The sequence below is a fragment of the Mirounga angustirostris genome, unplaced genomic scaffold (assembly GCF_029215605.1).
Source record: "Mirounga angustirostris isolate CCGP_5_RB_7025 unplaced genomic scaffold, mMirAng1.0.hap1 SCAF_5, whole genome shotgun sequence".
Lineage (NCBI taxonomy): Eukaryota > Metazoa > Chordata > Mammalia > Carnivora > Phocidae > Mirounga > Mirounga angustirostris.
Window position 1 is genome coordinate 179,690,436 of NW_026991713.1, and position 14,735 is coordinate 179,705,170.

Here is a 14,735-nt window from a genome sequence, read left to right on the forward strand (position 1 = left end):
ATCGAATGCCAACTAACCATTGTTATAAAACACTAGCTTCTACAGTTGCTGCATATTTACCTTTCCTGAGATCTTTGTTTCCCCATATGGCTTTGAGTCCTGCCACTCTGGTCACAAACACCCTCGACTTTTGTTTTTCTGGGAACATCTCGATTTTCCCCTCACTTTTGAAGGACAGTTTTGCCAGAAATAGGATTCCTGGTTGACAGTGTTTTTCCTCTGAACACTTTGCATATATCAGCCAACTGTCTTCTGGCCTCTGAAGTTTTTTTTTTTTTTCAAGATTTTATTTATTTGAGAGAGAGAGTGAGAGAGCACAAGCAGAGGGAGTAGCAGGGGGAGAGGGAGAAGCAGGCTGGTTCCCTACTCGGTACCACTGAGTCACCCAGGCGCCCCAGCCTCTGAAGTTGCTGGTGAGAAATCTGCTTTTCATCTATTTGAGGATTTCTTGTGACAAGTGGCTTTCCTCCTGTTGCCTTCGCGATCCTTGGGTCTGGGTTTTGGACGTGGTACAGTTGTGTGTCTCAATGAGTGGCCTCTTGGAGTTCATGGAGTCTCGTGGATGTTTGCACTCACGTCTCCTCACACCGTGATTTCTTCAGATCTTCTCCCTGCTCCTTTCTCTCTCTCCTTCTGTGTCTCCCATGCACATTGCTTGGCCCCTTACATTCTGTTTGCTTTTCTTCCATCTTCTTTTCTGCCTGTTTCTCGGCCTCCATAACTTCCATTGTCCTGTCTTCAAGGTCACTGATTCTTTCTCCTGGCTGCTCAGATCTGCCTTTGAATCCCTCTGGTGAATTTTCTATTTCAGTTACTGTGCTTTTACATCCAGAAGTTTCTTTCTGGTTTCTTTGTAGATTTTCTGTCTTTATTCCTATTTCCCTTTTGTCTGTACGTTGTTTTCTTGACTTTCTTCACATATGGCATTTGTTCTTCAAGCACATTAAAAATTTTTTTTAACATCTGTATAATACATCTGCCACTAAATCCTCGTCGGGGACGGATTCTGTTTATCTCTTCCTTTGAATGGGCCATGCTTTTCTCTTTCTCTGTGTGCCTCGTGATTGTTTTTGTTGGATATTTGAAACTAATAATGTGGGCACTTGGAAATCAGATTCTCCCCTCTTCCCAGGGCTTGCTGGCTTAGTCACTGTTTTTGTTTATTGTTTTTGTTTTGATTGTTGTAGACTGTCTGCCAAGGATCAGCCTGAGGTGTAAACTTAATATCTTCTTGGGTCTTTTTTTTTTTTTTTTAGGTTTTATTCATTTATTTTAGAGGGAGAGCACGTGAGTGGGAGGGGCTGAGAGAGAGAGAGAATCTCAAGCAGACTCTGCGCTGAGCTTGGAGCCCAACACGGGGTTTGATCCCACAACCGTGAGATCATGAACTGAGCCGAAATCAAGAAATGGGTGCTCAGCCAACTGAGCGCCCATACGCCCCTTCTCGGGTCTCTTCTAAGCTTTTCTGTGTTCATTTGTAAATTTTTCCTGTCATATGCGGTTGTTTTGCCCACTCTTTAATGTCTGTCTTCCAAGGGTGGGGGTCCTAGGCCTTTAAATCCTTAGAAATCACGTGAGCTGGAGGGGAGGGGCTGCCCCCCTCCTGGCCAGGGGCAGCAATCAGTGAACAGAGCACTGACCCGATACCTGGAGGACAGGGTCCTTGCTGCCCGTCCTGGCTCTTGCCCGCGTGTGTGGTTTCTTCAGGAACACTGCACAGCTGCCCGCCTGGGGCCAGGGCTCTGGAGGGGTATGTGCATCTGTGCTAAGAGCTGACACTGACCACAAGTGACTGCAGCTTGCCATCCAGACCTTTCCCGGGTCCCACATTGACCCGAGCACCTTCTGCATGGTCCTGTGTCTTTCTCTAGAACATTCAGCTCCTCGGGCACAGGCTTTGGTGGAGGGATGGGCTGTACACGGTGTGATGGGGGAGCGCAGCGAAGACCCAGGGCGACGTGGAAAGGGGCAGGGGGTGGACTAGTGGCCCCCTGCATCAGGGCAGGCCTTGGGTGAGCGCAGGTACCGAGGTGGCAGTGACCAAGGTTAGGGTGTGGTCCTGGGGTGTGGTGAGGTCTGGGGCTCCCTGAGCAGGAGGATGTCACCGGAAGGGGATTTGGGGAGAGGTGGGTAAGAAGACCCTGGGGTTTCTGGTGCTGGGGTTATCCAGAATTCTCCGTGGAGGAGGGGAGACAGCTCCCCCAGAAGAGGGGTGGGCGTAGCCCCCGCCACTGTGAGCCCTGAGCTTCGTGTGTTCAAAGGAGAGGCAAGGAGCGAGTGTGTCCGGAGAGGAGAGTGGGGGACAGGCTCGCCGGGGGTATGGCGCACGCAGGACCTCGTGCCCGCTGTAGGGAGGGTCCTGGGCCGACAGGTGAGGGTGTGCCGGGAGGCCGTTAGAGGGCTCTGAGTCGTCCAGATGAGAGGAGACAGTGGCTCAGTCTAGCGCGTTGGCAGTGGTGGAGTGCAAAGTCAGATCTTGGATATATTTTGAAATTTGGGGAATAGGATGTGCTGGGACATGGGGTGTGGGGCGCAGGACAGGGAGAGACGAGGACACTCCGGTTTAGAGCCAAGGACGAAGGAAGAAGGGTGGAGACCAGTTGCTGGCGTGAGGGGTTACGATCGAGAAGTTGCCACAGACCGCAAGTGGGGACTTGAGCTTGAGGAACGTTCTGGAGAAAAGGCTGGAGGTAGACACCAAGTAGCCGACAGTCGAAGATGTACATATTTTTCTGTTTCTGTTTTATTCTTCCCCGAGGTAAAATTCACATAACAAAATTGACCATCAAAACCCAACAGCCCAGTGGCATTTAGAACATTCCCAGTGTTGTGTGACCTCCACATGCACTCAGCTCCCAAGTATGGTTTTTACAACCAGGAGAGGAGATGAGAGGGGTCTCTGGAGCCTGGCGGTGGGGGGCGGGGGACCGCCGCCGGGGGGGGGGGGAAGGACCCAGAGAAGCACCTACAGGCCAGTGGAGTCTGTGACAGGGGTTGGGGGATGGAGGGGTGTACATGGGCAGGGGCTGGAAGGTACTGGGGGTCAGGAGAGGGACGCTGAAATCTGGCAGCACGTGTGCTGAATGGGGTGGTCCTGGGGAGGGAAGGGAATGTGGGCCCGGCGGGAGGGGAGGGTCCAGAGGGAAGGCTGGGCCCTCCACTGGGTGGGGAGAAGGGGGCAGGTGCGAGCCCCCCTCCTCCAGGGGCTCACTGAGCGCCTGCTCCACAGACCCGTAGATGGCCCCCTCTTCCGTGAGTCCGCTCGGTGTGCGGTATGTGAAAGCAAATGTGCCCCCATAGCTTAGGTTCCGGCAGGGAGACAGAGGCTCAAGCAAACAGCATAGCGCTTAGTGTGTTGGAGGTTTGACAACAGAAACCAGAAAGGGCAGCCGGGGGCTGTGGGGGAGGGGCCACCAGGCCCCAAACCACCCCTCACCCCCAACCTGTGCCCTCCTCACTCCTGGGCCTCCGTGTGGGATGGGCAGAGGGCCACAGGGCCCTGCCAGACCCACACTTCCATGCCTGCGCCCTCCTCCCCTGCTGGGCTCTGGTGGGGGGTGACGCTACCAGCTCAGCCCAGCCCCAGGATATGTCACCTGCCCAGATGCCTCACCTCTGCTCCTGGAACCGTGAGGGGCTGAGTCACCTCCAGGCCCCCAGGAGAAGGCGGAGAAGTGGGGAGGAGCAGAGCAGTGGGGGGAGAGAAGTGGGGAGGAGCAGAGCAGTGGGGGGGAGAAGGGAGGAGCAGAGCAGTGGGGGGGAGAAGTGGGGAGGAGCAGAGCAGTGGGGGGGAGAAGGGAGGAGCAGAGCAGTGGGGGGGGAGAAGTGGGGAGGAGCAGAGCAATGGGGGGCGGGGGGGGGAAGTGGTGAGGAGCAGAGCAGTGAGGGGGGAGAAGTGGGGAGGAGCAGAGCAATGGGGGGCGGGGGGGGAAGTGGTGAGGAGCAGAGCAGTGAGGGGGGAGAAGTGGGGAGGAGTAGAGCAGTGGGGGGGAGAGGGAGGAGCAGAGCAGTGGGGGGGAGAAGTGGGGAGGAGCAGAGCAGTGGGGACGGAGAAGTGGGGAGGAACAGAGCGGTGGGGGGGAGAAGTGGGGAGGAGTAGAGCAGTGGGGGGGAGAGGGAGGAGCAGAGCAGTGGGGGGGGAGAAGTGGGGAGGAGCAGAGCAGTGGGAGAGGAGAAGTGGGGAGGAGCAGAGCAATGGGGGGCGGGGGGGGGAAGTGGTGAGGAGCAGAGCAGTGAGGGGGGAGAAGTGGGGAGGAGCAGAGCAATGGGGGGCGGGGGGGGAAGTGGTGAGGAGCAGAGCAGTGAGGGGGGAGAAGTGGGGAGGAGTAGAGCAGTGGGGGGGAGAGGGAGGAGCAGAGCAGTGGGGGGGAGAAGTGGGGAGGAGCAGAGCAGTGGGGACGGAGAAGTGGGGAGGAACAGAGCGGTGGGGGGGAGAAGTGGGGAGGAGTAGAGCAGTGGGGGGGAGAGGGAGGAGCAGAGCAGTGGGGGGGGAGAAGTGGGGAGGAGCAGAGCAGTGGGAGAGGAGAAGTGGGGAGGAGCAGAGCAATGGGGGGCGGGGGGGGGAAGTGGGGAGGAGCAGAGCAGTGAGGGGGGAGAAGGGGGTAGAAGTGGGGAGGAGCAGAGCAGTGGGGGGGAGAAGTGGGGATAAGGCAGAGCAGGGTGGGGGAGAAGTGGGGAAGAGCAGAGCGGTGGGGGGGAGAGGTGTAGAGGAGCAGAGCAGTGGGGAGGGAGAAGTGGGGAGAAGGCAGAGCAGTCGGGGTGGGGAGAAGGGAGGTCAGTGACAGCCTTGGGAGGCAGGGGAGGGGGGAGGAGGAGGAAGGGGTGTCTGGGAGGAGCTGGGAGAAGGCTGGTGGCCTGGGGCAGAGTCTGTCCTGGTTGGCAGGTGATGTCACCCCACCACACAGAGGGCAAGGCTGTGGCCTGGAGGTGCACCGGGCAGCCTGGTGTGGTCGTGTGGCTGGGACAGGAGTAGAGATGCAGATTCAGGCCCAGCACCTCTCTGCCGCCCTCGCCTCTGTCTGCAGCTTGAACATACACCTGAGCACATGCCCTGGGGCGTGGTCTGTGCTGGGGGGACACAGGCCCTGGAGGCCCCCTCCAGGCTACTGGGCGAGGAATCCGAGAGTCCTTGGTGCCCAGAGAGAGGATGGGCAGGCTCCGGATGGTTCCCTGCGTCGTGGGGAAGGGGTGCGGCCAGAGCAGAGCCTGGAGTGGGGTGTGGGGCCCTCCTGCCTGGGCTAAAGGAGTCCTGGTGCCGGGGTACCCCAGCCCGTGGCCCTCCTGCCCTGGAGGGGCTCTGAGCTTCGGAGTGTGAGGCTTATGTGGACATGCAGACACCTCATGCCTGGAGCCTCTTTCCGGGCTCTGATGTGGGGCTGTGGGTGTTTGTGCAGGTGGGCAGACCCGGCTGAGCCTGCAGGTCCAGCCTGGCCACCTGGACTGCGAAAGCATCAGCCCTGTCCCTTCTCTCTTGGGGACCTCCTGCCTGCCTCTGTCCAGCCGTCCGTGTCCTCCCACTGCCTGAGTGTGCACACAGACCCACTCCGGAGGTCCTTGCCTGTAGGGTCAGGGTGGGCCTCCTGAGATTCTGCCCGGAGGCTTTCTTAGGGAGGAGGGCGGGGCTTGGAATCTGGGGAGTCGGGGAGTCAGGGAGTCACCTGCTCCTGATTCCTACAGGGGTGCTGGGGCTGCCCTGGGGTGACAGGAGGGCGCCAGTGTGGGGCCAGCTTGCTGGCACTCCGCCCTCAGGCGCTTGCGGGGGGCAGGGGGTCCCTCTCCGGGAGTCCAGGAGTCTTAAACTGCTGCTCAGTCTCCTCAAGAACTGTCCTGCCGGAGTCAGCATCCTTCTTTAAAATCAGGGCTCTCGATTGACAAGCCGCCCCAGGCCCCAGGGCAGTGTTTCGGGCGTGGGGTGCTCGGACAGGGCCCTCTAGGGTCGCTGAGTCCTGAGAGCAGCAGGACCGTGTCCCTGGCTGGCTGGCCCCCAGGGGAGGCTGGTGCCCACGCCTCCATCTGTAGGATCACCCCCTGTGGGCCACACACTCGGTGTGCTCGGTCAGGCCGGCCGAGTCACTCCCAGAGAGGTGACGTTTGCGCCAGATCTTTGCTGGGCAGACGGCACCCGGACCAAATGCTGTGGAACCATTAGCCTGAGCTTTGGGGGAACCACACTGGGCGCGTGAGGTCAAAGCGTCCCGCTTGCTTGGTCCAGCCCCGCTGCAGACACGGCCGGAGCGTACACCTGCCCGAGCTTCTACTTCTTTCCTCCCCAGTAGTCCAGCCCGGTTCCCCTCCTGCCGGCGCCTCCCCGGCACCCCACCTCTCCTGGTGGCCTTCGCCTTGCTGCAACGCAAAGCTTTTCTGTGGGACAGGGCGAGGGATCCCCCTCCTCTTCTGCTGGAAGGCTCAGAGCCTAAGTGTGAGGTCAGCCGACTCTTGGGTGTCAGGAGGCGCTGGGGAGCCCTGCCGGCAGCTGGGGATCACAGTGACCACCCGTGAGCAGTGGTCTTGCCTGTGGGCCTGGCCAGATGCCCAGCTGGGAGACCGCCTCCACCCCCAGGACCCCCTTCTCCCTCCCCTGCCTGGCACCTGCCTGTGTCAAACCTGTGAAGGAAAGTAGCTCAGGGCAGGGAGCGTGGGCTCCGGGACACCAGTGCTGGTCTGCTCCAGTCTGCCACTGGGTGACCTTGGGCAAGTGTCTGACCCGCTCTGGGCCTTATTTGCCTCATCGTGTGGAAGGGCGGCAACGAACGGCAGGATCAGCCTTGGATGGAGCTGTGGGACCAGGCGAGATACAGTGCTCAATCATTAGCCCCCAGGGAGTGTGGGGAGGTGGACGGGATGGCCAGGGAGGCTCTGGAGGATGCCTGGAACATTCCTGCTTCCTTCTCCAAGGCCAGGCCCCCGGGTGCCCGCCGGACGTAGCCTTTGGGAGAGCGTGGCTGCCGGGTCTGGGAGAGGGAGGGCGTATCTCATAGAGAAAGTGGGTTCCTGCTGACCCCGCAGAGCAGGCTGCACCAGGGTGAGAGGCCCTGATTTTTCTGCTTCTCCAGTCTCTGGGGTAGGGCTGGGGCCCTAGAAACACCCACTGCATTCTTAGATTCACCTTTATGGAGGTGTGATTTACATATAATAAAAGGCACCCCTTCTAAGCCTGCCAGGGAGTTGGGAGGAGAGTGCGGGCTTGTGGGGCTTCTCTGCCCCATGCCCCCATCCCTTCTGCGGAGATACATTTCCCTCTGCCTCTTCTCGTCATTGAGATGTTTGTGCTCTTATTATTTGGTTTGAACAGTCCTTTGTGCCCTTTGGATTCATGTCCTTTATCAGATACATGATTTGCAAAGTTTCTCCCAGTGTAATTTGTCTCAACCAGCGTCCTTCAAAGAGCAGATCTTTTCTTAAAATTCTGATGAAGCTATCTTATTTAATTTTTTAAATTTTCTGTGGCCAGAAAGTCTTTGCCTAACCCACAGTCACAAAGATTTCTTGTGGAAGGTTTATAGCTTTAGGTTTTACATTTAGCGCAATGATGCATTTTGAATGACTTTTGTACATGGCAGGAGACACGGATTGAAGTGTAGTATGTTTGCAGATGACATCCGACTGTTCGGGCACCATGTGCTGAAAGATGATTCTTTCTCCACTAAACTGCCTCTACACCTTCGTCAGTCACACGTGTGTGTCTATTTCTGGGCTCTCTATTCTGTGCCATTGATCTCCTTGTTTCTATGCCAATACCACGCGGTCTTGATAACTATAACGTTACGATAAATTCTAAAATCAAGTACTGTTAGTTCTCTGTTTTTATCCTTTTTCAGGGTTGTTTTAGTTACTCTAGGTCCCCTGCATTTGCATATGAATTTTAGAATCAGTTCATTTGTGTTTTAAAAATCCTGCTGGAGGGGCGCCTGGGTGGCTCAGCCGTTGGGCGTCTGTCTGCCTTCGGCTCAGGTCATGATCCCAGGGTGCTGGGATCGAGTCCCGCATCGGGCTCCCTGCTCGGCGGGTAGCCTGCTTCTCCCTCTCCCACTCCCCCTGCTTGTGTTCCCTCTCTCACTGTGTCTCTCTCTGTCGAATAAATAAAATCTTTAAAAAAAATTCTAAAAATCCTGCTGGAATTCTGATTGGGATTACATTGAATCTATAGATTAATTTGGAGAGAATTTACATCTTCATGATATCAAGTCTTCCAACCCGTGAAAATCCTATCTTTCGCTACATATTTAGGGGGTCTGTGATGTATCTCAGCAAGATTTTGTAGTGTTCAGTGCACTGTTTGTCATATTTACCCCTAGGTATTTCATTTTTTTATGCAATTGTAAATGGTGTTTTTAACTTTTCATTGTAGCAAAATATATATAACATAAAATTTACTATTTTACCCTCTTTTAAGTATAGTTGAGTAGCATTTAAAACATTCACATTGTTGTGCAACAATCTCCAGAATGTAAACGGTATTTTTAAATGTTGTTTCCAGCTGCTTATTGCTGATATATATGTGAATATAATTGGGTTTTGTATATTTATCTTATATCCTGCAGCCTTACTATTTATAGTAGTGTTTTTGTAGAATCCATCAGATTTTCTACATTGATAATCATGTTGTATGTGAATAAAAGAGGTTTTATTTCTTCCTTTCCAATCTAGAAGCTTTTTATTTCTTTTTTTCTTTTAAGATTTTATTTATTTATTTGACAGAGAGACACAGCGAGGGAGGGAACACAAGCAGGGGGAGTGGGAGAGGGAGAAGCAGGCTTTCTGCCAAACAGGGAGCCCGATGCGGGGCTCGATCCCAGGACCCTGGGATCATGACCTGAGCCGAAGGCAGATGCTTAACGACTGAGCCACCCAGGCTCCCCGACCCTTTTTTTTTTTTTTTTTTTTAAGATTTTATTTATTTGACAGAGAGACACAGTGGGAGCAGGAACACAAGCAGGGGGAGTGGGAGAGGGAGAAGCAGGCTTCCCGCTGAGCAGGGAGCCTGATGCAGGGCCCGATCCCAGGACCCCGGGATCATGACCTGAGCCGAAGGCAGATGCTTAAGACTGAGCCACCCAGGCGCCCTAGCTTTTTATTTCTTTTATTGCCTTATTGCACTGACTAGAATCTCCACTTCAGTTTTGAATAGAAGTGACTACAACAGACATTCGTGTCTTGGTCCTGATTTTAGGGGAAAGCATTCAGTCTTCCTCCATTAGGTGTGAGGTCAGTGATTTCACAGAGGCTGTGTATCAAGTTGGGAAAGTCCCCCGCTATTCCTAGTTTTCCGAGAATTTTTACCAAGATAGTACATTTTATCACGTGCTTCTTCGGAATCTATTGACACAGTCATACGGTTTTTCTTTTTTAATCTGTAAATATGGCGAATTACATTGATTTTCAGACATGAAGCCAGCTTTGCATTCCGGTATAAATCGCTGTTGGTCATGATTTTTATCTTTGTATATTATTGGGTATGCAAATCTTTTTGTGGACATGTTTTCATTTCCCTTTGGTAAATACTTAGGAGTAGAATTGCTGGTTTACGGGACAGAGATGTTTAGTTATGTGAGCAACTGCCACGCTGTTTCCCAAAGCGAGTTGAACCAACTTGCCCTCCTGCTAGTGCTGTTTACGAGCCTCTCTCATCCTCCTCACTTGGTCATGTCGGCCTTTCACATTCTCGCGGATGCGTAACGGGGTTCCACCACCAAATCTTCTTTAAAAAGGCACAAGTGATAACTTTGTGTTGCCTAGTGTCTCCATTTCTTAATTTCAGGCTCCCTTGAGCCCTCCTTGGAAGCAGCTGCTTGAGTTATGATTGAGGGCGTGCATGCATATCGCCCCAGACCCCCACTGGATGGGCGGGCTGGGGTCAAACAGCCTTCAAGTGTGGGTCCCGGTGGGTCCTGGGGCCCGCTGCAGGATGTCAGGCAGGTTTATAACCTCTCCTTAAGCCTAGGAGCCTTGTTGTCAGAGAGATGATTATCAGCAGTGGCCGTACGCGCCCCCTTCTGATCAAATGCCCTCCTTGGGCTCACATCTGTCTCACCCTTTTTCCCTCTGACACAGGGCTTGGACCAGATAGTAAATATTTCAGGCTCTGCTGGCCACACCTTCTCCGTCCCAACCACTCAACCCTGCCGTTGTCGTGCAGAAGCGGCCACGGACAAAAATGTAAATGATGGGTGTGGCTGTGTGCCAATAAAACTTTATTTACAGAAACAGGCCTGGGGGCCATGGTTTGCCAATCCCTGCTTAAGTGTTCTGTAAACAGGTCTTCTAGGCCAGGACATAGACAGCCTTATCCCAGAGCCTGTGTCTAAGGATGGAGGATGGCTGAGCGGGAGTGTTGGTGGTCTTTGCTCAGCCGATCTCAGAATTTCCACACGAGTCAATGAAGGCCGTGAGGAGAGAGGCCTGGGCCAGAGGTCCAGAGCAGACGTCAGCGAGTGGTGAGAAGTGGGGTCTCTCCTGCACCGCAGTGACTTTCCCAGTTGGGCTCATTTTGCAAGTCGCCATTATTGTCCCATTTCACAGAGGAGGAGGGTGAGGCCCAGAAGGGCTGCTCCTTGCCCAGGACTGGTCACTCCGTGCACAACTGTTGACTGAGCAGCTTTGGTGGACGTTTCTGGGGATGACAGAGCCCGGTGGGGGAACTGGGACTCTCCCTTTTCTGGGCCTCGGTTTGGTCCACCGGGACAGCTCTTAACTATAAACCACGTGCCACCCTTGCCACGCGGTTCTGCCCCACAAAGCTGCTGTGCTCTGCCCAGCACCACTCCCGTGCCGCACCTCCCTCGGTGAATGTGTGTCGGTGCAGGGGCAGAAGGCCTTGGCTCTCTCTTGGGAAGTGGGGACTCTGCAGACGTTGGGCTGTTTGGTCGTTCGTTCATCACGAGCCCTTGAGCCCCTGGTTTTGGCTAGGTTCTGTGCTGGGTCCTGGGGTACTGCTGTCCTCGAGAAGCCCACAGTGAATGGGGAGACAGACTGTTAGAAGGCCAGCAGTGGTAACAAATAGCCCCACATCTCAGAGACAGGACTTGCTACTTGTTCAAACAGTGCTTTGCAGAAGTGCTTGGTCCCAGCTCTCTGGGGCCTGTCTGCTCCAGACAGTGACGCAGGGGCCTCCTCCCCTCCCCCATCGTCAGTCTCCCCACCCCCACCCATCAGCTGAGGATGGGGACACCATGGAGCACCATGGGTGGGTGGTGGCCGTCAGCCAGGCCTGGAGGGGCATGGGTCCCTCTGGTCACATTCCAGGAGGCTGGGAAGTGTCGTACCCTGTGACCCCAGGGAGGAAGAGAGACGGATGCTGGAGAGCCCCATTGGTCTCTGCCACAGGCCCGTGTTCAGGGGGGCTGAGGAGATGAGTGTCTGAACCGGGACATGGCTGAGGGTGGCCAGGGAAGCTGTTAGTGATCCCCCAGGACAGGCTGTGCATGCCGCTCTGTAATGACCAGAATTAGCTGGGCACTCTGCATACCAGGCCAGCCCGCTGCTGTCTGTGTATGAATGGTCTCGGTGTCCTTGATGGAGTGCTGTCCGTTTTACAGAGGAGAAACTGAGACACAGAGCAGTTAAGTAATTCGCCTTGGGACGCACAGCTAGGAAGGGTGGGGAGGGGGTGGGACCCAGCGCAGCTGACCCACATGGGTCCTCCCTGCTCGTGTTCTCTCAGACCAGAGGAGTGGCTCATTTCCTGGTGGGGCAGCATTTTCAGGAAGAGGGAGCGGCTCTTGGGGCCCAAGGAGAGTGGATGCACCCAGGCATCCAGGCGGGCTGCCGAAGGTGGGCTGTGGCCACAGGACAGGGGCCCATGGGGCAGGGGCCCGTGGGGCAGGGGCCTGGCAGGGGGGAGTACCAGGGGCTTCGGTGTGGCCCCCTTGGCAGTTTCTGGAGAATGCTACCAAAATGCGGGGAGTGTCTTCTGAGAGTAGGGGATGGAGGTGGAAGGTTGGTTCATGCAGAGCTGTGGACCCTTGTCCTGTTCTCTGCATGTTCTTTGCATCCCCAGGTTCCTGTGGAAACTTGGGTCACGTGTGGGGGTCTTCTGTCTGTGTGCTACCGAGCATGCTTGGGATGGAGAGGGGGGTCTGTGGCCTTCTGACCCCCACCCAGCCCTCAGGGAGGCACGGAGCTGGGGCACATGGCCTTCTCCTTACCCGATCTCCCCCGCTGCCCACTCTCTGGGTCCCCTGCATGCCCATCCTGCCTGCTCTGCGGACCCCAGTACATTGGAGGCCTGGCTTCTGGCTGCGGTCAAGCCCTGCGGCCAAGACACCTCCCCGGGTCAGTGCTCAGGGCAGCAGGGTGGTGGCCTGTCCCTTAGTGTCCCCTGAGCCATGGGCGGTGGGGGGAGCTCAGGGACGTGGCTGTGGGGGCTGTGTGGACATCTGGGGACCGGGCTGCTGGGAGAGGGCCCAAAGCACGTCAGGCGCCTGACCCGTTTCCATTCTAGGGGTCGAGACAGGCGGTGCTGGGTAAACAGGCAAAGAAAGTCAACGGCAGCCTGGCAGATGGTGTGAAGAACCGAGAAGGGCATTATGATGGGGGACCCATGAGGGTGCCCCCTGCTGGTGGCCAGGGGCCCCGTGAGGGTGACATTTGCACTGAGATGTGGGAGGAAGGGGCCGCCCAGTCATTGCGGGGCTGGAGCAGTGCCTGGGGAGGAGCCAGGAGAGGTGGTGAAAAGTCCCCGGAAGGTTCCAAACAGAAACCTGATGTGATGCTCTGGCTTCCGGGGCCAGTGGCCTGTGGGCGGAGCAGGCAAAGGGGCTGTGGAGGGCCGTGGGGGGAACGGCAGGGAGCCAGGGTTGGACAGAGGGGATGTCCGGGAGGATGGGTGGGTGGGCTGGTGGTCTGCCTTGCCCCTCTGCTCACAGCTCTTCTGAGTGGGGTAAGACCCCCAGAACCAAGGCTCTGAGGCCTCAGGCTCTCTGGGCTGCACCCCTCGCTGGCCCCAGTGGGGAAGGCTGGTGTTAGCCAACTCAGGACAGGGAGGAGGTGGGGGACTGGGGCCCCTGTTGGTCTCAGAGCGCCAGCCTCCAGGTTCCCGGCCAGGAGCCTAGGTCTGCATGGGCTCACTTCCCAGTTCCCCAGCCCCCCAGACTCACCAGGAGTCCCCTCCTGCACCAGCCACCCCCACCGCATAAACAAGCATCAAGGCAAAGTTGGAGGTGATGGCTGGGAGGATCACCAGCCCCCATGGACAGTCATCTGTGGGCCTCCGTGCGGGGCCCTCACAATGACATGGCTGTTTTTCTCCTGAAACTTCTCTATTCTGGAGGCCCTTAGAAGCGATCTGCCTCCCTGGCCTCCACTTCCTCTGCTAGATCCTAGAGCAGGTCGCACGCCCCACAGGCACCTTGGGGACAGGGATGCTGTGAGCTTGGTGGTCAGGTTTGGAAAGTGAGCAAGGCCTGTAACCACCAGAACCCCTGTGCTCAACTGCTCAGCCCGTCGGCCCCCCATGTCCCTCTCGGATCTCACAGTGAGCTGGCACTTGTCTCCCCAAACAGGCAGGGAGGGAGGCTTGGGCCCAAGGCATGGCCAGTGCCCTCGGGCAGCTGCGAGTCTGGGGCCAGGGCCGGACATCCCAGGGCCAGGGCTGCTGGGTCCTTGGTCCAGGAACCAGAGGTGCCTGCTGCACCAGCCCCCCACACCCGCACCTGCCCTCACACACTCACACGTGCACACCCGCACCTGCCCACTCACACACATGTGCACACCCTCACCTGCCCTCACACACACGTGCACACCCGCACCTGCCCACTGACACATACATGCGCACCTGCCACCTGCCCACTCACACACACGTGCACACCCGCACCTGCCCTCACACACACACGCACACCCACACCTACCCACTGACACACACACCCACACCTGCCCACTGACTCACACACACGTGCACACCCGCACCTGCCCTCACACACTCACACGTGCATACCCACACCTACCCACTGACACACCCACACCTGCCCACTGACTCACACACACGTGCACACCCGCACCTGCCCTCACACGTGCACACTCGCACCTGCCCACTAACATACACGTGCACACCCGCACCTGCCCACTCACACATGCACACTCGCACCTGCCCACTAACACACACGTGCACACCCGCACCTGCCGACTCACACGTGCACACTCGCACCTGCCCACTAACACACACGTGCACACCCGCACCTGCCCACTCACACGTGCACACCCACACCTGCCCACACACGTGCACACTCGCACCTGCCCACTCACACTCACACGTGCATACCCACACCTGCCCACTCACACGTGCACACCCACACCTGCCCACACACGTGCACACTCGCACCTGCCCACTCACACTCACACGTGCACACCCGCACCTGCCCACTCACATGTGCACACCCGCACCTGCCCTCACACACACACGCACACCCACACCTACCCACTGACACACACACCCACACCTGCCCACTGACTCACACACACGTGCACACCCGCACCTGCCCACTGACACACATGCGCACCTGCCACCTGCCCACTGGCACACACGTGCACACCCGCACCTGCCCACTCACACGTGCACACCACACCTGCCCACACACGTGCACACTTGCACCTGCCCACTCACACGTGCATACCCACACCTGCGCACTCACACACGCACACCCACACCTACCCACTGACACACCCACACCTGCCCACTGACTCACACACACGTGCACACCCGCACCTGCCCTCACACGTGCACACACCCTGCAAACACACTT

General features: G+C 56.9%; 1 protein-coding gene across 6 annotated transcripts in view; it reads left to right on the forward strand.

The window, feature by feature from the left end:
- Positions 1-14,735, forward strand: part of ADAP1 (ArfGAP with dual PH domains 1) — a 78,829-nt gene that overhangs the window by 30,355 nt on the left and 33,739 nt on the right. The gene's annotated exons all lie outside the window — the stretch shown is intronic.